This window comes from Paralichthys olivaceus, chromosome 9, assembly GCF_024713975.1.
Source record: "Paralichthys olivaceus isolate ysfri-2021 chromosome 9, ASM2471397v2, whole genome shotgun sequence".
In the NCBI taxonomy this organism is placed as follows: domain Eukaryota; kingdom Metazoa; phylum Chordata; class Actinopteri; order Pleuronectiformes; family Paralichthyidae; genus Paralichthys; species Paralichthys olivaceus.
The window spans coordinates 6,235,215-6,254,045 of record NC_091101.1 but is presented as its reverse complement, the minus strand read 5'-3'; the positions used below and the strand labels follow the sequence as shown (position 1 = coordinate 6,254,045).

Sequence of the window (18,831 nt, the reverse complement as noted above, 5' to 3'; positions counted from 1 at the left end):
AGTTATGCTGCTATAGGTCTAGACTGCTGGGGGAACTCCCATCATCCACTGAGCACCTCTCCACTTCTCTCTGTCCCTCCACATTCGCTCATTTATTTATTTTAATACATGTCAATGACTATTTCACTTTGTACTCCCATAGTCGCTCTCTCTTTTTTCTCTCTCTTTTTTCTCTCTCAGTTCAGATATCTCCGACCCCAGAACCTCAGGACAACAACTTCTCCTATTACTTATTACAATATCGCAGTAATTCATTATGATATAAAATGTGTCTGTTATCCACAGTAATTAATAATCTTTACACTGTTGTTCCATTTTTAACCAGTCAGATCTGATACCTGATGGCGCCCAAGTGTCCCCGGTCTTTCTCTCACCTACTTCCCCCTCCCCACTATCCCTCTCTCTTCTCTCCTCTCTTTTCCAACCCCTCTCTCATCTCCTCCCCCCTGTTTTCTTTGCTCACCCCAACCAGTCGAGGCAGATGATCGCCCATGTTGAGCCTGGTTCTAGAGGTTTCTCCCTGTTAATGAGGGAGTTTTTCCTCCACAGTCGCCAAAGTGCTGCTCATTGTGGGAAATGTTGAGTCTCTCTATATTTAATATGATTTTAAGGTCCTGACCGGTGCCTTGAGATAATGTATATTATGATTTGGCGCTATACAAATAAAATTGAATTGAATTGAATTGAATTAGTGTTCCCGGGGGAATATCAAAAGTGATGAACACCGTCTGGACACGGTTGTTGCCATGGTTTGACATTGTCAAAGTCGGTGTCCGTCAGTGATGTTGGAAAAGTGTTTTTGGTTTATTTTAACATGGATGATTCAGATTAATTATTCAGAAATGACTGCGGATGTCTGCTGTTAACCCTCTGACACCTACGAGCCGTATACAATCCCAAATATCAGTTTGTCTTTAGTGCACCCTGGAAGTACTTCCGTTTTCTGTAATCGCAGCACATTTATGTAATGTGTTGTGTTCTGCGTAATGTGTTGTTTGTAATAAGTTGTTTTGTTAAATTGATGAAGATTGCTTTGCTTGTGTTTTGTCTACTTGGATGTGTTTTCTTAAGTTGCAGTGCTTTGAGCTCTCAGGGCCACTGTATGTTTTACTTGAAATAAAGTATTTTGAAACTCTGGTTTTAATACTGGAAATTTAAGGGTAATTTTAAGTTTGGTTTATTGCGCATTTTTCATTATGTATTACCATAACTGATGAATGTTGACTGACTAATTTTATTCAGTGTATTGATCCTGTAGCTACCCTGTGAATAAGACCATTGTCAGTACTAAATGTAAAGGGTCTAGATCATTTTGCTCGGAACAAAATACAATCAAAGAGAATTGTGGCTTTACTTTTTGATTCTTTTAAATTGTATTCTATTACAGAGCGGTGTCTTCAAGGGGCTGAGGCCTATGGCCATTATTTATAGCAATAGGTAACTAGTTTGATGTTAACAACAATCCTGTTTCTGTGAACTAGGAGAGGAGCTCGAAACCATATGATGAAATTAACTGAACAAACAGACAACAAATTCCCTGAATTTAACACCTATTACACCGATGCAATATTTTAAGAAATACGATGTTTTAACCAGCCTTAATTCTAAATGTGATAAAAAATACCAGAATTAACAGATACACATGAGTGTGAATAGAAGTCTAAGGCCAAACCCCTTCTATTTTGCGAAACAGAGGTCTCTGTGAAACAATTGCTCAGTGCGTTCGGCTGTTAACCGAAAGGATGGTGGTTCAAGCCCACCCAGGGACGCATGTGCTTTAATTATGTAGATTTTTTGAGTTCTTGCTTCTGTGAACTAGGCGAGGAGCTGGAAAACCATATGATGAAACTAGTTGACCAGACTCAGAGGCCACGCCCCTTCTACATCACATTAAGGCGGTCTCTGTGGCGCAATTGGTCAGCGCATTCGGCTGTTAACCGAAAGGATGGTGGTTCAAGCCCACCCAGGGACGCATGTGCTTTAATTATGTAGCTAGTTTGAGTTTAACAACAAATCTTGCTTCTGTGAACTGGGCGAGGGGCTGAAAAATCATATGATGAAAATAGTTTACCAAAAGGCAACAAGATACCTGAATCATACACCTATTCTTTCAATAGGACCGTATTGTTTAAAAAATACAGTTTGGGACCTGAACAGACCTATGTTTTAATGAATAGAAGTTCCAGGCCACACCCCTTCTACATCACAATAAGGCCGTCTCTGTGGCACAATTGGTCAGCGCATTCGGCTGTTAACCGAAAGGATGGTGGTTCAAGCCCACCCAGGGACGCATGTGCTTTAATTATGTAGCTAGTTTGAGTTTAACAACAAATCTTGCTTCTGTGAACTGGGCGAGGGGCTGAAAAATCATATGATGAAAATAGTTTACCAAAAGGCAACAAGATACCTGAATCATACACCTATTCTTTCAATAGGACCGTATTGTTTAAAAAATACAGTTTGGGACCTGAACAGACCTATGTTTTAATCTGCATTAGTCCTTAATGAATAGAAGTTCCAGGCCACACCCCTTCTACATCACAATAAGGCGGTCTCTGTGGCGCAATTGGTCAGCGCGTTCGGCTGTTAACCGAAAGGATGGTGGTTCAAGCCCACCCAGGGACGCATGTGCTTTAATTATGTAGCTAGTTTGAGTTTAACAACAAATCTTGCTTCTGTGAACTGGGCGAGGGGCTGGAAAACCATATGATGAATCTACTTTACCAAAAGGCAACAAGATACCTGAATCATACACCTTTTCTTTCAATAGGACCGTATTGTTTAAAAACTACAGTTTGGGACCTGAACAGACCTATGTTTTAATCTGCATTAGTCCTTAATGAATAGAAGTTCCAGGCCACACCCCTTCTACATCACAATAAGGCCGTCTCTGTGGCGCAATTGGTCAGCGCGTTCGGCTGTTAACCGAAAGGATGGTGGTTCAAGCCCACCCAGGGACGCATGTGCTTTAATTATGTAGCTAGTTTGAGTTTAACAACAAATCTTGCTTCTGTGAACTGGGCGAGGGGCTGGAAAACCATATGATGAATCTACTTTACCAAAAGGCAACAAGATACCTGAATCATACACCTATTCTTTCAATAGGACCGTATTGTTTAAAAAATACAGTTTGGGACCTGAACAGACCTATGTTTTAATCTGCATTAGTCCTTAATGAATAGAAGTTCCAGGCCACACCCCTTCTACATCACAATCAGGCCGTCTCTGTGGCACAATTGGTCAGCGTGTTCGGCTGTTAACCGAAAGGATGGTGGTTCAAGCCCACCCAGGGACGCATGTGCTTTAATTATGTAGCTAGTTTGAGTTTAACAACAAATCTTGCTTCTGTGAACTGGGCGAGGGGCTGAAAAATCATATGATGAAAATAGTTTACCAAAAGGCAACAAGATACCTGAATCATACAACTATTCTTTCAATAGGACCGTATTGTTTAAAAAATACAGTTTGGGACCTGAACAGACCTATGTTTTAATCTGCATTAGTCCTTAATGAATAGAAGTTCCAGGCCACACCCCTTCTACATCACAATAAGGCCGTCTCTGTGGCGCAATTGGTCAGCGCGTTCGGCTGTTAACCGAAAGGATGGTGGTTCAAGCCCACCCAGGGACGCATGTGCTTTAATTATGTAGCTAGTTTGAGTTTAACAACAAATCTTGCTTCTGTGAAATGGGCGAGGGGCTGGAAAACCATATGATGAATCTACTTTACCAAAACTAGTTGTCCAGACTCAGAGGCCACACCCCTTCTACATCACAATAAGGCGGTCTCTGTGGCGCAAAATTATTTGATGAACTTAACTGAATTAACAAACAACAAAATACCCGAATCATACACCTATACCTTCAATAGAACCGTATTGTTTAAAAAATACAGTTTGGGACCTGAAGAGACCTATGTTTTAATCTGCATTAGTCCTTAATGAATAGAAGTTCCAGGCCACACCCCTTCTACATCACAATAAGGCTGTCTCTGTGGCGCAATTGGTCAGCGCGTTCGGCTGTTAACCGAAAGGATGGTGGTTCAAGCCCACCCAGGGACGCATGTGCTTTAATTATGTAGCTAGTTTGAGTTTAACAACAAATCTTGCTTCTGTGAAATGGGCGAGGGGCTGGAAAACCATATGATGAATCTACTTTACCAAAACTAGTTGTCCAGACTCAGAGGCCACACCCCTTCTACATCACATTAAGGCAGTCTCTGTGGCGCAATTGGTCAGCGCATTCGGCTGTTAACCGAAAGGATGGTGGTTCAAGCCCACCCAGGGACGCATGTGCTTTAATTATGTAGCTAGTTTGAGTTTAACAACAAATCTTGCTTCTGTGAACTGGGCGAGGGGCTGAAAAATCATATGATGAAAATAGTTTACCAAAAGGCAACAAGATACCTGAATCATACACCTATTCTTTCAATAGGACCGTATTGTTTAAAAAATACAGTTTGGGACCTGAACAGACCTATGTTTTAATGAATAGAAGTTCCAGGCCACACCCCTTCTACATCACAATAAGGCCGTCTCTGTGGCACAATTGGTCAGCGCATTCGGCTGTTAACCGAAAGGATGGTGGTTCAAGCCCACCCAGGGACGCATGTGCTTTAATTATGTAGCTAGTTTGAGTTTAACAACAAATCTTGCTTCTGTGAACTGGGCGAGGGGCTGAAAAATCATATGATGAAAATAGTTTACCAAAAGGCAACAAGATACCTGAATCATACACCTATTCTTTCAATAGGACCGTATTGTTTAAAAAATACAGTTTGGGACCTGAACAGACCTATGTTTTAATCTGCATTAGTCCTTAATGAATAGAAGTTCCAGGCCACACCCCTTCTACATCACAATAAGGCCGTCTCTGTGGCGCAATTGGTCAGCGCGTTCGGCTGTTAACCGAAAGGATGGTGGTTCAAGCCCACCCAGGGACGCATGTGCTTTAATTATGTAGCTAGTTTGAGTTTAACAACAAATCTTGCTTCTGTGAACTGGGCGAGGGGCTGGAAAACCATATGATGAATCTACTTTACCAAAAGGCAACAAGATACCTGAATCATACACCTATTCTTTCAATAGGACCGTATTGTTTAAAAAATACAGTTTGGGACCTGAACAGACCTATGTTTTAATCTGCATTAGTCCTTAATGAATAGAAGTTCCAGGCCACACCCCTTCTACATCACAATAAGGCCGTCTCTGTGGCACAATTGGTCAGCGCGTTTGGCTGTTAACCGAAAGGATGGTGGTTCAAGCCCACCCAGGGACGCATGTGCTTTAATTATGTAGCTAGTTTGAGTTTAACAACAAATCTTGCTTCTGTGAACTGGGTGAGGGGCTGGAAAACCATATGATGAATCTACTTGACCAAAACTAGTTGTCCAGACTCAGAGGCCACACCCCTTCTACATCACAATAAGGCGGTCTCTGTGGCGCAAAATTATTTGATGAAATTAACTGAATTAACAAACAACAAAATACTTGAATCATACACCTATACCTTCAATAGGACCGTATTGTTTAAAAACTACAGTTTGGGACCTGAACAGACCTATGCTTTAATCTGCATTAGTCCTTAATGAATAGAAGTTCCAGGCCACACCCCTTCTACATCACAATAAGGCGGTCTCTGTGGCGAAATTGGTCAGCGCGTTCGGCTGTTAACCGAAAGGATGGTGGTTCAAGCCCACCCAGGGACGCATGTGCTTTAATTATGTAGCTAGTTTAACAACAAATCTTGCTTCTGTGAACTGGGCGAGGGGCTGAAAAATCATATGATGAAAATAGTTTACCAAAAGGCAACAAGATACCTGAATCATACAACTATTCTTTCAATAGGACCGTATTGTTTAAAAAATACAGTTTGGGACCTGAACAGACCTATGTTTTAATCTGCATTAGTCCTTAATGAATAGAAGTTCCAGGCCACACCCCTTCTACATCACAATAAGGCCGTCTCTGTGGCGCAATTGGTCAGCGCGTTCGGCTGTTAACCGAAAGGATGGTGGTTCAAGCCCACCCAGGGACGCATGTGCTTTAATTATGTAGCTAGTTTGATATGAACAACAAGTCTTGCTTCTGTGAACTGGGTGAGGGGCTGGAAAACCATATGATGAATCTACTTTACCAAAAGGCAACAAGATACCTGAATCATACACCTATTCTTTCAATAGGACCGTATTGTTTAAAAAATACAGTTTGGGACCTGAACAGACCTATGTTTTAATCTGCATTAGTCCTTAATGAATAGAAGTTCCAGGCCACACCCCTTCTACATCACAATCAGGCCGTCTCTGTGGCACAATTGGTCAGCGTGTTCGGCTGTTAACCGAAAGGATGGTGGTTCAAGCCCACCCAGGGACGCATGTGCTTTAATTATGTAGCTAGTTTAACAACAAATCTTGCTTCTGTGAAATGGGCGAGGGGCTGGAAAACCATATGATGAATCTACTTTACCAAAACTAGTTGTCCAGACTCAGAGGCCACACCCCTTCTACATCACATTAAGGCAGTCTCTGTGGCGCAATTGGTCAGCGCATTCGGCTGTTAACCGAAAGGATGGTGGTTCAAGCCCACCCAGGGACGCATGTGCTTTAATTATGTAGCTAGTTTGAGTTTAACAACAAATCTTGCTTCTGTGAACTGGGCGAGGGGCTGAAAAATCATATGATGAAAATAGTTTACCAAAAGGCAACAAGATACCTGAATCATACACCTATTCTTTCAATAGGACCGTATTGTTTAAAAAATACAGTTTGGGACCTGAACAGACCTATGTTTTAATGAATAGAAGTTCCAGGCCACACCCCTTCTACATCATAATAAGGCCGTCTCTGTGGCACAATTGGTCAGCGCATTCGGCTGTTAACCGAAAGGATGGTGGTTCAAGCCCACCCAGGGACGCATGTGCTTTAATTATGTAGCTAGTTTGAGTTTAACAACAAATCTTGCTTCTGTGAACTGGGCGAGGGGCTGAAAAATCATATGATGAAAATAGTTTACCAAAAGGCAACAAGATACCTGAATCATACACCTATTCTTTCAATAGGACCGTATTGTTTAAAAAATACAGTTTGGGACCTGAACAGACCTATGTTTTAATCTGCATTAGTCCTTAATGAATAGAAGTTCCAGGCCACACCCCTTCTACATCACAATAAGGCCGTCTCTGTGGCGCAATTGGTCAGCGCGTTCGGCTGTTAACCGAAAGGATGGTGGTTCAAGCCCACCCAGGGACGCATGTGCTTTAATTATGTAGCTAGTTTGAGTTTAACAACAAATCTTGCTTCTGTGAACTGGGCGAGGGGCTGGAAAACCATATGATGAATCTACTTTACCAAAAGGCAACAAGATACCTGAATCATACACCTATTCTTTCAATAGGACCGTATTGTTTAAAAAATACAGTTTGGGACCTGAACAGACCTATGTTTTAATCTGCATTAGTCCTTAATGAATAGAAGTTCCAGGCCACACCCCTTCTACATCACAATAAGGCCGTCTCTATGGCACAATTGGTCAGCGCGTTTGGCTGTTAACCGAAAGGATGGTGGTTCAAGCCCACCCAGGGACGCATGTGCTTTAATTATGTAGCTAGTTTGAGTTTAACAACAAATCTTGCTTCTGTGAACTGGGTGAGGGGCTGGAAAACCATATGATGAATCTACTTGACCAAAACTAGTTGTCCAGACTCAGAGGCCACACCCCTTCTACATCACAATAAGGCGGTCTGTGTGGCGCAAAATTATTTGATGAAATTAACTGAATTAACAAACAACAAAATACCTGAATCATACACCTATACCTTCAATAGGACCGTATTGTTTAAAAACTACAGTTTGGGACCTGAACAGACCTATGCTTTAATCTGCATTAGTCCTTAATGAATAGAAGTTCCAGGCCACACCCCTTCTACATCACAATAAGGCGGTCTCTTTGGCGAAATTGGTCAGCGCGTTCGGCTGTTAACCGAAAGGATGGTGGTTCAAGCCCACCCAGGGACGCATGTGCTTTAATTATGTAGCTAGTTTAACAACAAATCTTGCTTCTGTGAACTGGGCGAGGGGCTGAAAAATCATATGATGAAAATAGTTTACCAAAAGGCAACAAGATACCTGAATCATACAACTATTCTTTCAATAGGACCGTATTGTTTAAAAAATACAGTTTGGGACCTGAACAGACCTATGTTTTAATCTGCATTAGTCCTTAATGAATAGAAGTTCCAGGCCACACCCCTTCTACATCACAATAAGGCCGTCTCTGTGGCGCAATTGGTCAGCGCGTTCGGCTGTTAACCGAAAGGATGGTGGTTCAAGCCCACCCAGGGACGCATGTGCTTTAATTATGTAGCTAGTTTGAGTTTAACAACAAATCTTGCTTCTGTGAACTGGGTGAGGGGCTGGAAAACCATATGATGAATCTACTTGACCAAAACTAGTTGTCCAGACTCAGAGGCCACACCCCTTCTACATCACAATAAGGCGGTCTCTGTGGCGCAAAATTATTTGATGAAATTAACTGAATTAACAAACAACAAAATACCTGAATCATACACCTATACCTTCAATAGGACCGTATTGTTTAAAAACTACAGTTTGGGACCTGAACAGACCTATGCTTTAATCTGCATTAGTCCTTAATGAATAGAAGTTCCAGGCCACACCCCTTCTACATCACAATAAGGCCGTCTCTGTGGCGCAATTGGTCAGCGCGTTCGGCTGTTAACCGAAAGGATGGTGGTTCAAGCCCACCCAGGGACGCATGTGCTTTAATTATGTAGCTAGTTTGAGTTTAACAACAAATCTTGCTTCTGTGAACTGGGTGAGGGGCTGGAAAACCATATGATGAATCTACTTGACCAAAACTAGTTGTCCAGACTCAGAGGCCACACCCCTTCTACATCACAATAAGGCGGTCTCTGTGGCGCAAAATTATTTGATGAAATTAACTGAATTAACAAACAACAAAATACCTGAATCATACACCTATACCTTCAATAGGACCGTATTGTTTAAAAACTACAGTTTGGGACCTGAACAGACCTATGCTTTAATCTGCATTAGTCCTTAATGAATAGAAGTTCCAGGCCACACCCCTTCTACATCACAATAAGGCCGTCTCTGTGGCGCAATTGGTCAGCGCGTTCGGCTGTTAACCGAAAGGATGGTGGTTCAAGCCCACCCAGGGACGCATGTGCTTTAATTATGTAGCTAGTTTAACAACAAATCTTGCTTCTGTGAACTGGGCGAGGGGCTGAAAAATCATATGATGAAAATAGTTTACCAAAAGGCAACAAGATACCTGAATCATACAACTATTCTTTCAATAGGACCGTATTGTTTAAAAAATACAGTTTGGGACCTGAACAGACCTATGTTTTAATCTGCATTAGTCCTTAATGAATAGAAGTTCCAGGCCACACCCCTTCTACATCACAATAAGGCCGTCTCTGTGGCGCAATTGGTCAGCGCGTTCGGCTGTTAACCGAAAGGATGGTGGTTCAAGCCCACCCAGGGACGCATGTGCTTTAATTATGTAGCTAGTTTGAGTTTAACAACAAATCTTGCTTCTGTGAACTGGGCGAGGGGCTGAAAAATCATATGATGAAAATAGTTTACCAAAAGGCAACAAGATACCTGAATCATACACCTATTCTTTCAATAGGACCGTATTGTTTAAAAAATACAGTTTGGGACCTGAACAGACCTATGTTTTAATCTGCATTAGTCCTTAATGAATAGAAGTTCCAGGCCACACCCCTTCTACATCACAATAAGGCCGTCTCTGTGGCGCAATTGGTCAGCGCATTCGGCTGTTAACCGAAAGGATGGTGGTTCAAGCCCACCCAGGGACGCATGTGCTTTAATTATGTAGCTAGTTTGAGTTTAACAACAAATCTTGCTTCTGTGAACTGGGCGAGGGGCTGGAAAACCATATGATGAATCTACTTTACCAAAAGGCAACAAGATACCTGAATCATACACCTATTCTTTCAATAGGACCGTATTGTTTGAAAAATACAGTTTGGGACCTGAACAGACCTATGTTTTAATCTGCATTAGTCCTTAATGAATAGAAGTTCCAGGCCACACCCCTTCTACATCACAATCAGGCCGTCTCTGTGGCACAATTGGTCAGCGTGTTCGGCTGTTAACCGAAAGGATGGTGGTTCAAGCCCACCCAGGGACGCATGTGCTTTAATTATGTAGCTAGTTTGAGTTTAACAACAAATCTTGCTTCTGTGAACTGGGCGAGGGGCCAGAATAGAAGTTCCAGGCCACACCCCTTCTACATCACAATAAGGCCGTCTCTGTGGCGCAATTGGTCAGCGCGTTCGGCTGTTAACCGAAAGGATGGTGGTTCAAGCCCACCCAGGGACGCATGTGCTTTAATTATGTAGCTAGTTTGAGTTTAACAACAAATCTTGCTTCTGTGAACTGGGTGAGGGGCTGGAAAACCATATGATGAATCTACTTGACCAAAACTAGTTGTCCAGACTCAGAGGCCACACCCCTTCTACATCACAATAAGGCGGTCTCTGTGGCGCAAAATTATTTGATGAAATTAACTGAATTAACAAACAACAAAATACCTGAATCATACACCTATACCTTCAATAGGACCGTATTGTTTAAAAACTACAGTTTGGGACCTGAACAGACCTATGCTTTAATCTGCATTAGTCCTTAATGAATAGAAGTTCCAGGCCACACCCCTTCTACATCACAATAAGGCGGTCTCTGTGGCACAATTGGTCAGCGCGTTCGGCTGTTAACCGAAAGGATGGTGGTTTAAGCCCACCCAGGGACGCATGTGCTTTAATTATGTAGCTAGTTTAACAACAAATCTTGCTTCTGTGAACTGGGCGAGGGGCTGAAAAATCATATGATGAAAATAGTTTACCAAAAGGCAACAAGATACCTGAATCATACAACTATTCTTTCAATAGGACCGTATTGTTTAAAAAATACAGTTTGGGACCTGAACAGACCTATGTTTTAATCTGCATTAGTCCTTAATGAATAGAAGTTCCAGGCCACACCCCTTCTACATCACAATAAGGCCGTCTCTGTGGCGCAATTGGTCAGCGCGTTCGGCTGTTAACCGAAAGGATGGTGGTTCAAGCCCACCCAGGGACGCATGTGCTTTAATTATGTAGCTAGTTTGATATGAACAACAAGTCTTGCTTCTGTGAACTGGGTGAGGGGCTGGAAAACCATATGATGAATCTACTTGACCAAAACTAGTTGACCAGACTCAGAGGCCACACCCCTTCTACATCACATTAAGGCGGTCTCTGTGGCACAATTGGTCAGCGCATTCGGCTGTTAACCGAAAGGATGGTGGTTCAAGCCCACCCAGGGACGCATGTGCTTTAATTATGTAGCTAGTTTGAGTTTAACAACAAATCTTGCTTCTGTGAACTGGGCGAGGGGCTGAAAAATCATATGATGAAAATAGTTTACCAAAAGGCAACAAGATACCTGAATCATACACCTATTCTTTCAATAGGACCGTATTGTTTAAAAAATACAGTTTGGGACCTGAACAGACCTATGTTTTAATCTGCATTAGTCCTTAATGAATAGAAGTTCCAGGCCACACCCCTTCTACATCACAATAAGGCCGTCTCTGTGGCGCAATTGGTCAGCGCGTTCGGCTGTTAACCGAAAGGATGGTGGTTCAAGCCCACCCAGGGACGCATGTGCTTTAATTATGTAGCTAGTTTGAGTTTAACAACAAATCTTGCTTCTGTGAAATGGGCGAGGGGCTGGAAAACCATATGATGAATCTACTTTACCAAAACTAGTTGTCCAGACTCAGAGGCCACACCCCTTCTACATCACAATAAGGCGGTCTCTGTGGCGCAAAATTATTTGATGAACTTAACTGAATTAACAAACAACAAAATACCCGAATCATACACCTATACCTTCAATAGAACCGTATTGTTTAAAAAATACAGTTTGGGACCTGAAGAGACCTATGTTTTAATCCGCATTAGTCCTTAATGAATAGAAGTTCCAGGCCACACCCCTTCTACATCACAATAAGGCCGTCTCTGTGGCGCAATTGGTCAGTGCGTTCGGCTGTTAACCGAAAGGATGGTGGTTCAAGCCCACCCAGGGACGCATGTGCTTTAATTATGTAGCTAGTTTGAGTTTAACAACAAATCTTGCTTCTGTGAACTGGGCGAGGGGCTGGAAAACCATATGATGAATCTACTTTACCAAAAGGCAACAAGATACCTGAATCATACACCTATTCTTTCAATAGGACCGTATTGTTTAAAAAATACAGTTTGGGACCTGAACAGACCTATGTTTTAATCTGCATTAGTCCTTAATGAATAGAAGTTCCAGGCCACACCCCTTCTACATCACAATAAGGCCGTCTCTGTGGCGCAATTGGTCAGCGCGTTCAGCTGTTAACCGAAAGGATGGTGGTTCAAGCCCACCCAGGGACGCATGTGCTTTAATTATGTAGCTAGTTTGAGTTTAACAACAAATCTTGCTTCTGTGAACTGGGCGAGGGGCTGGAAAACCATATGATGAATCTACTTGACCAAAACTAGTTGTCCAGACTCAGAGGCCACACCCCTTCTACATCACAATAAGGCCGTCTCTGTGGCGCAATTGGTCAGCGCGTTCAGCTGTTAACCGAAAGGATGGTGGTTCAAGCCCACCCAGGGACGCATGTGCTTTAATTATGTAGCTAGTTTGAGTTTAACAACAAATCTTGCTTCTGTGAACTGGGTGAGGGGCTGGAAAACCATATGATGAATCTACTTGACCAAAACTAGTTGTCCAGACTCAGAGGCCACACCCCTTCTACATCACAATAAGGCGGTCTCTGTGGCGCAAAATTATTTGATGAAATTAACTGAATTAACAAAGAACAAAATACTTGAATCATACACCTATACCTTCAATAGGACCGTATTGTTTAAAAACTACAGTTTGGGACCTGAACAGACCTATGCTTTAATCTGCATTAGTCCTTAATGAATAGAAGTTCCAGGCCACACCCCTTCTACATCACAATAAGGCGGTCTCTGTGGCGAAATTGGTCAGCGCGTTCGGCTGTTAACCGAAAGGATGGTGGTTCAAGCCCACCCAGGGACGCATGTGCTTTAATTATGTAGCTAGTTTGAGTTTAACAACAAATCTTGCTTCTGTGAACTGGGCGAGGGGCTGGAAAACCATATGATGAATCTACTTGACCAAAACTAGTTGTCCAGACTCAGAGGCCACACCCCTTCTACATCACAATAAGGCCGTCTCTGTGGCGCAATTGGTCAGCGCGTTCAGCTGTTAACCGAAAGGATGGTGGTTCAAGCCCACCCAGGGACGCATGTGCTTTAATTATGTAGCTAGTTTGAGTTTAACAACAAATCTTGCTTCTGTGAACTGGGTGAGGGGCTGGAAAACCATATGATGAATCTACTTGACCAAAACTAGTTGTCCAGACTCAGAGGCCACACCCCTTCTACATCACAATAAGGCGGTCTCTGTGGCGCAAAATTATTTGATGAAATTAACTGAATTAACAAACAACAAAATACTTGAATCATACACCTATACCTTCAATAGGACCGTATTGTTTAAAAACTACAGTTTGGGACCTGAACAGACCTATGCTTTAATCTGCATTAGTCCTTAATGAATAGAAGTTCCAGGCCACACCCCTTCTACATCACAATAAGGCGGTCTCTGTGGCGAAATTGGTCAGCGCGTTCGGCTGTTAACCGAAAGGATGGTGGTTCAAGCCCACCCAGGGACGCATGTGCTTTAATTATGTAGCTAGTTTAACAACAAATCTTGCTTCTGTGAACTGGGCGAGGGGCTGAAAAATCATATGATGAAAATAGTTTACCAAAAGGCAACAAGATACCTGAATCATACAACTATTCTTTCAATAGGACCGTATTGTTTAAAAAATACAGTTTGGGACCTGAACAGACCTATGTTTTAATCTGCATTAGTCCTTAATGAATAGAAGTTCCAGGCCACACCCCTTCTACATCACAATAAGGCCGTCTCTGTGGCGCAATTGGTCAGCGCGTTCGGCTGTTAACCGAAAGGATGGTGGTTCAAGCCCACCCAGGGACGCATGTGCTTTAATTATGTAGCTAGTTTGATATGAACAACAAGTCTTGCTTCTGTGAACTGGGTGAGGGGCTGGAAAACCATATGATGAATCTACTTTACCAAAAGGCAACAAGATACCTGAATCATACACCTATTCTTTCAATAGGACCGTATTGTTTAAAAAATACAGTTTGGGACCTGAACAGACCTATGTTTTAATCTGCATTAGTCCTTAATGAATAGAAGTTCCAGGCCACACCCCTTCTACATCACAATCAGGCCGTCTCTGTGGCACAATTGGTCAGCGTGTTCGGCTGTTAACCGAAAGGATGGTGGTTCAAGCCCACCCAGGGACGCATGTGCTTTAATTATGTAGCTAGTTTAACAACAAATCTTGCTTCTGTGAAATGGGCGAGGGGCTGGAAAACCATATGATGAATCTACTTTACCAAAACTAGTTGTCCAGACTCAGAGGCCACACCCCTTCTACATCACATTAAGGCAGTCTCTGTGGCGCAATTGGTCAGCGCATTCGGCTGTTAACCGAAAGGATGGTGGTTCAAGCCCACCCAGGGACGCATGTGCTTTAATTATGTAGCTAGTTTGAGTTTAACAACAAATCTTGCTTCTGTGAACTGGGCGAGGGGCTGAAAAATCATATGATGAAAATAGTTTACCAAAAGGCAACAAGATACCTGAATCATACACCTATTCTTTCAATAGGACCGTATTGTTTAAAAAATACAGTTTGGGACCTGAACAGACCTATGTTTTAATGAATAGAAGTTCCAGGCCACACCCCTTCTACATCATAATAAGGCCGTCTCTGTGGCACAATTGGTCAGCGCATTCGGCTGTTAACCGAAAGGATGGTGGTTCAAGCCCACCCAGGGACGCATGTGCTTTAATTATGTAGCTAGTTTGAGTTTAACAACAAATCTTGCTTCTGTGAACTGGGCGAGGGGCTGAAAAATCATATGATGAAAATAGTTTACCAAAAGGCAACAAGATACCTGAATCATACAACTATTCTTTCAATAGGACCGTATTGTTTAAAAAATACAGTTTGGGACCTGAACAGACCTATGTTTTAATCTGCATTAGTCCTTAATGAATAGAAGTTCCAGGCCACACCCCTTCTACATCACAATAAGGCCGTCTCTGTGGCGCAATTGGTCAGCGCGTTCGGCTGTTAACCGAAAGGATGGTGGTTCAAGCCCACCCAGGGACGCATGTGCTTTAATTATGTAGCTAGTTTGAGTTTAACAACAAATCTTGCTTCTGTGAACTGGGCGAGGGGCTGAAAAATCATATGATGAAAATAGTTTACCAAAAGGCAACAAGATACCTGAATCATACACCTATTCTTTCAATAGGACCGTATTGTTTAAAAAATACAGTTTGGGACCTGAACAGACCTATGTTTTAATCTGCATTAGTCCTTAATGAATAGAAGTTCCAGGCCACACCCCTTCTACATCACAATAAGGCCGTCTCTGTGGCGCAATTGGTCAGCGCATTCGGCTGTTAACCGAAAGGATGGTGGTTCAAGCCCACCCAGGGACGCATGTGCTTTAATTATGTAGCTAGTTTGAGTTTAACAACAAATCTTGCTTCTGTGAACTGGGCGAGGGGCCAGAATAGAAGTTCCAGGCCACACCCCTTCTACATCACAATAAGGCCGTCTCTGTGGCGCAATTGGTCAGCGCGTTCGGCTGTTAACCGAAAGGATGGTGGTTCAAGCCCACCCAGGGACGCATGTGCTTTAATTATGTAGCTAGTTTGAGTTTAACAACAAATCTTGCTTCTGTGAAATGGGCGAGGGGCTGGAAAACCATATGATGAATCTACTTTACCAAAACTAGTTGTCCAGACTCAGAGGCCACACCCCTTCTACATCACAATAAGGCGGTCTCTGTGGCGCAAAATTATTTGATGAACTTAACTGAATTAACAAACAACAAAATACCCGAATCATACACCTATACCTTCAATAGAACCGTATTGTTTAAAAAATACAGTTTGGGACCTGAAGAGACCTATGTTTTAATCCGCATTAGTCCTTAATGAATAGAAGTTCCAGGCCACACCCCTTCTACATCACAATAAGGCCGTCTCTGTGGCGCAATTGGTCAGTGCGTTCGGCTGTTAACCGAAAGGATGGTGGTTCAAGCCCACCCAGGGACGCATGTGCTTTAATTATGTAGCTAGTTTGAGTTTAACAACAAATCTTGCTTCTGTGAACTGGGCGAGGGGCTGGAAAACCATATGATGAATCTACTTTACCAAAAGGCAACAAGATACCTGAATCATACACCTATTCTTTCAATAGGACCGTATTGTTTAAAAAATACAGTTTGGGACCTGAACAGACCTATGTTTTAATCTGCATTAGTCCTTAATGAATAGAAGTTCCAGGCCACACCCCTTCTACATCACAATAAGGCCGTCTCTGTGGCGCAATTGGTCAGCGCGTTCAGCTGTTAACCGAAAGGATGGTGGTTCAAGCCCACCCAGGGACGCATGTGCTTTAATTATGTAGCTAGTTTGAGTTTAACAACAAATCTTGCTTCTGTGAACTGGGTGAGGGGCTGGAAAACCATATGATGAATCTACTTGACCAAAACTAGTTGTCCAGACTCAGAGGCCACACCCCTTCTACATCACAATAAGGCGGTCTCTGTGGCGCAAAATTATTTGATGAAATTAACTGAATTAACAAACAACAAAATACTTGAATCATACACCTATACCTTCAATAGGACCGTATTGTTTAAAAACTACAGTTTGGGACCTGAACAGACCTATGCTTTAATCTGCATTAGTCCTTAATGAATAGAAGTTCCAGGCCACACCCCTTCTACATCACAATAAGGCGGTCTCTGTGGCGAAATTGGTCAGCGCGTTCGGCTGTTAACCGAAAGGATGGTGGTTCAAGCCCACCCAGGGACGCATGTGCTTTAATTATGTAGCTAGTTTGAGTTTAACAACAAATCTTGCTTCTGTGAACTGGGCGAGGGGCTGGAAAACCATATGATGAATCTACTTGACCAAAACTAGTTGTCCAGACTCAGAGGCCACACCCCTTCTACATCACAATAAGGCCGTCTCTGTGGCGCAATTGGTCAGCGCGTTCAGCTGTTAACCGAAAGGATGGTGGTTCAAGCCCACCCAGGGACGCATGTGCTTTAATTATGTAGCTAGTTTGAGTTTAACAACAAATCTTGCTTCTGTGAACTGGGTGAGGGGCTGGAAAACCATATGATGAATCTACTTGACCAAAACTAGTTGTCCAGACTCAGAGGCCACACCCCTTCTACATCACAATAAGGCGGTCTCTGTGGCGCAAAATTATTTGATGAAATTAACTGAATTAACAAACAACAAAATACTTGAATCATACACCTATACCTTCAATAGGACCGTATTGTTTAAAAACTACAGTTTGGGACCTGAACAGACCTATGCTTTAATCTGCATTAGTCCTTAATGAATAGAAGTTCCAGGCCACACCCCTTCTACATCACAATAAGGCGGTCTCTGTGGCGAAATTGGTCAGCGCGTTCGGCTGTTAACCGAAAGGATGGTGGTTCAAGCCCACCCAGGGACGCATGTGCTTTAATTATGTAGCTAGTTTAACAACAAATCTTGCTTCTGTGAACTGGGCGAGGGGCTGAAAAATCATATGATGAAAATAGTTTACCAAAAGGCAACAAGATACCTGAATCATACAACTATTCTTTCAATAGGACCGTATTGTTTAAAAAATACAGTTTGGGACCTGAACAGACCTATGTTTTAATCTGCATTAGTCCTTAATGAATAGAAGTTCCAGGCCACACCCCTTCTACATCACAATAAGGCCGTCTCTGTGGCGCAATTGGTCAGCGCGTTCGGCTGTTAAGCGAAAGGATGGTGGTTCAAGCCCACCCAGGGACGCATGTGCTTTAATTATGTAGCTAGTTTGATATGAACAACAAGTCTTGCTTCTGTGAACTGGGTGAGGGGCTGGAAAACCATATGATGAATCTACTTTACCAAAAGGCAACAAGATACCTGAATCATACAACTATTCTTTCAATAGGACCGTATTGTTTAAAAAATACAGTTTGGGACCTGAACAGACCTATGTTTTAATCTGCATTAGTCCTTAATGAATAGAAGTTCCAGGCCACACCCCTTCTACATCACAATAAGGCCGTCTCTGTGGCGCAATTGGTCAGCGCGTTCGGCTGTTAACCGAAAGGATGGTGGTTCAAGCCCACCCAGGGACGCATGTGCTTTAATTATGTAGCTAGTTTGATATGAACAACAAGTCTTGCTTCTGTGAACTGGGTGAGGGGCTGGAAAACCATATGATGAATCTACTTTACCAAAAGGCAACAAGATACCTGAATCATACACCTATTCTTTCAATAGGACCGTATTGTTTAAAAAATACAGTTTGGGACCTGAACAGACCTATGTTTTAATCTGCATTAGTCCTTAATGAATAGAAGTTCCAGGCCACACCCCTTCTACATCACAATCAGGCCGTCTCTGTGGCACAATTGGTCAGCGTGTTCGGCTGTTAACCGAAAGGATGGTGGTTCAAGCCCACCCAGGGACGCATGTGCTTTAATTATGTAGCTAGTTTAACAACAAATCTTGCTTCTGTGAAATGGGCGAGGGGCTGGAAAACCATATGATGAATCTACTTTACCAAAACTAGTTGTCCAGACTCAGAGGCCA

At 42.6% G+C, this 18,831-nt stretch overlaps 24 non-coding genes across 24 annotated transcripts; all 24 read left to right on the top strand.

Annotated features, from left to right (window-relative positions):
• The first annotated feature begins 1,898 nt into the window (after nt 1–1,898).
• Nucleotides 1,899–1,972, top strand: trnan-guu (transfer RNA asparagine (anticodon GUU)). Its single transcript has one exon. It is a non-coding gene; the product is annotated as a tRNA-Asn (tRNA).
• A 579-nt stretch (nt 1,973–2,551) lies between these two features.
• trnan-guu (transfer RNA asparagine (anticodon GUU)) lies at nt 2,552–2,625 on the top strand. The gene has a single exon. It is a non-coding gene; the product is annotated as a tRNA-Asn (tRNA).
• A 261-nt stretch (nt 2,626–2,886) lies between these two features.
• On the top strand, nt 2,887–2,960 carry trnan-guu (transfer RNA asparagine (anticodon GUU)). The gene has a single exon. It is a non-coding gene; the product is annotated as a tRNA-Asn (tRNA).
• Nucleotides 2,961–3,556: 596 nt separating this feature from the next.
• On the top strand, nt 3,557–3,630 carry trnan-guu (transfer RNA asparagine (anticodon GUU)). Its single transcript has one exon. It is a non-coding gene; the product is annotated as a tRNA-Asn (tRNA).
• A 356-nt stretch (nt 3,631–3,986) lies between these two features.
• trnan-guu (transfer RNA asparagine (anticodon GUU)) lies at nt 3,987–4,060 on the top strand. Its single transcript has one exon. It is a non-coding gene; the product is annotated as a tRNA-Asn (tRNA).
• A 154-nt stretch (nt 4,061–4,214) lies between these two features.
• trnan-guu (transfer RNA asparagine (anticodon GUU)) lies at nt 4,215–4,288 on the top strand. Its single transcript has one exon. It is a non-coding gene; the product is annotated as a tRNA-Asn (tRNA).
• A 579-nt stretch (nt 4,289–4,867) lies between these two features.
• Nucleotides 4,868–4,941, top strand: trnan-guu (transfer RNA asparagine (anticodon GUU)). The gene has a single exon. It is a non-coding gene; the product is annotated as a tRNA-Asn (tRNA).
• Nucleotides 4,942–5,961: 1,020 nt separating this feature from the next.
• On the top strand, nt 5,962–6,035 carry trnan-guu (transfer RNA asparagine (anticodon GUU)). Its single transcript has one exon. It is a non-coding gene; the product is annotated as a tRNA-Asn (tRNA).
• Nucleotides 6,036–6,518: 483 nt separating this feature from the next.
• On the top strand, nt 6,519–6,592 carry trnan-guu (transfer RNA asparagine (anticodon GUU)). The gene has a single exon. It is a non-coding gene; the product is annotated as a tRNA-Asn (tRNA).
• Nucleotides 6,593–7,171: 579 nt separating this feature from the next.
• trnan-guu (transfer RNA asparagine (anticodon GUU)) lies at nt 7,172–7,245 on the top strand. The gene has a single exon. It is a non-coding gene; the product is annotated as a tRNA-Asn (tRNA).
• A 1,020-nt stretch (nt 7,246–8,265) lies between these two features.
• trnan-guu (transfer RNA asparagine (anticodon GUU)) lies at nt 8,266–8,339 on the top strand. The gene has a single exon. It is a non-coding gene; the product is annotated as a tRNA-Asn (tRNA).
• Nucleotides 8,340–8,695: 356 nt separating this feature from the next.
• trnan-guu (transfer RNA asparagine (anticodon GUU)) lies at nt 8,696–8,769 on the top strand. The gene has a single exon. It is a non-coding gene; the product is annotated as a tRNA-Asn (tRNA).
• A 356-nt stretch (nt 8,770–9,125) lies between these two features.
• trnan-guu (transfer RNA asparagine (anticodon GUU)) lies at nt 9,126–9,199 on the top strand. The gene has a single exon. It is a non-coding gene; the product is annotated as a tRNA-Asn (tRNA).
• A 255-nt stretch (nt 9,200–9,454) lies between these two features.
• Nucleotides 9,455–9,528, top strand: trnan-guu (transfer RNA asparagine (anticodon GUU)). Its single transcript has one exon. It is a non-coding gene; the product is annotated as a tRNA-Asn (tRNA).
• Nucleotides 9,529–9,789: 261 nt separating this feature from the next.
• Nucleotides 9,790–9,863, top strand: trnan-guu (transfer RNA asparagine (anticodon GUU)). Its single transcript has one exon. It is a non-coding gene; the product is annotated as a tRNA-Asn (tRNA).
• Nucleotides 9,864–10,315: 452 nt separating this feature from the next.
• On the top strand, nt 10,316–10,389 carry trnan-guu (transfer RNA asparagine (anticodon GUU)). Its single transcript has one exon. It is a non-coding gene; the product is annotated as a tRNA-Asn (tRNA).
• A 685-nt stretch (nt 10,390–11,074) lies between these two features.
• Nucleotides 11,075–11,148, top strand: trnan-guu (transfer RNA asparagine (anticodon GUU)). The gene has a single exon. It is a non-coding gene; the product is annotated as a tRNA-Asn (tRNA).
• Nucleotides 11,149–11,637: 489 nt separating this feature from the next.
• trnan-guu (transfer RNA asparagine (anticodon GUU)) lies at nt 11,638–11,711 on the top strand. The gene has a single exon. It is a non-coding gene; the product is annotated as a tRNA-Asn (tRNA).
• A 2,336-nt stretch (nt 11,712–14,047) lies between these two features.
• Nucleotides 14,048–14,121, top strand: trnan-guu (transfer RNA asparagine (anticodon GUU)). Its single transcript has one exon. It is a non-coding gene; the product is annotated as a tRNA-Asn (tRNA).
• A 483-nt stretch (nt 14,122–14,604) lies between these two features.
• trnan-guu (transfer RNA asparagine (anticodon GUU)) lies at nt 14,605–14,678 on the top strand. Its single transcript has one exon. It is a non-coding gene; the product is annotated as a tRNA-Asn (tRNA).
• A 579-nt stretch (nt 14,679–15,257) lies between these two features.
• On the top strand, nt 15,258–15,331 carry trnan-guu (transfer RNA asparagine (anticodon GUU)). The gene has a single exon. It is a non-coding gene; the product is annotated as a tRNA-Asn (tRNA).
• Nucleotides 15,332–15,592: 261 nt separating this feature from the next.
• Nucleotides 15,593–15,666, top strand: trnan-guu (transfer RNA asparagine (anticodon GUU)). Its single transcript has one exon. It is a non-coding gene; the product is annotated as a tRNA-Asn (tRNA).
• A 117-nt stretch (nt 15,667–15,783) lies between these two features.
• Nucleotides 15,784–15,857, top strand: trnan-guu (transfer RNA asparagine (anticodon GUU)). The gene has a single exon. It is a non-coding gene; the product is annotated as a tRNA-Asn (tRNA).
• A 2,443-nt stretch (nt 15,858–18,300) lies between these two features.
• trnan-guu (transfer RNA asparagine (anticodon GUU)) lies at nt 18,301–18,374 on the top strand. The gene has a single exon. It is a non-coding gene; the product is annotated as a tRNA-Asn (tRNA).
• The last annotated feature ends 457 nt before the right edge of the window (nt 18,375–18,831 follow it).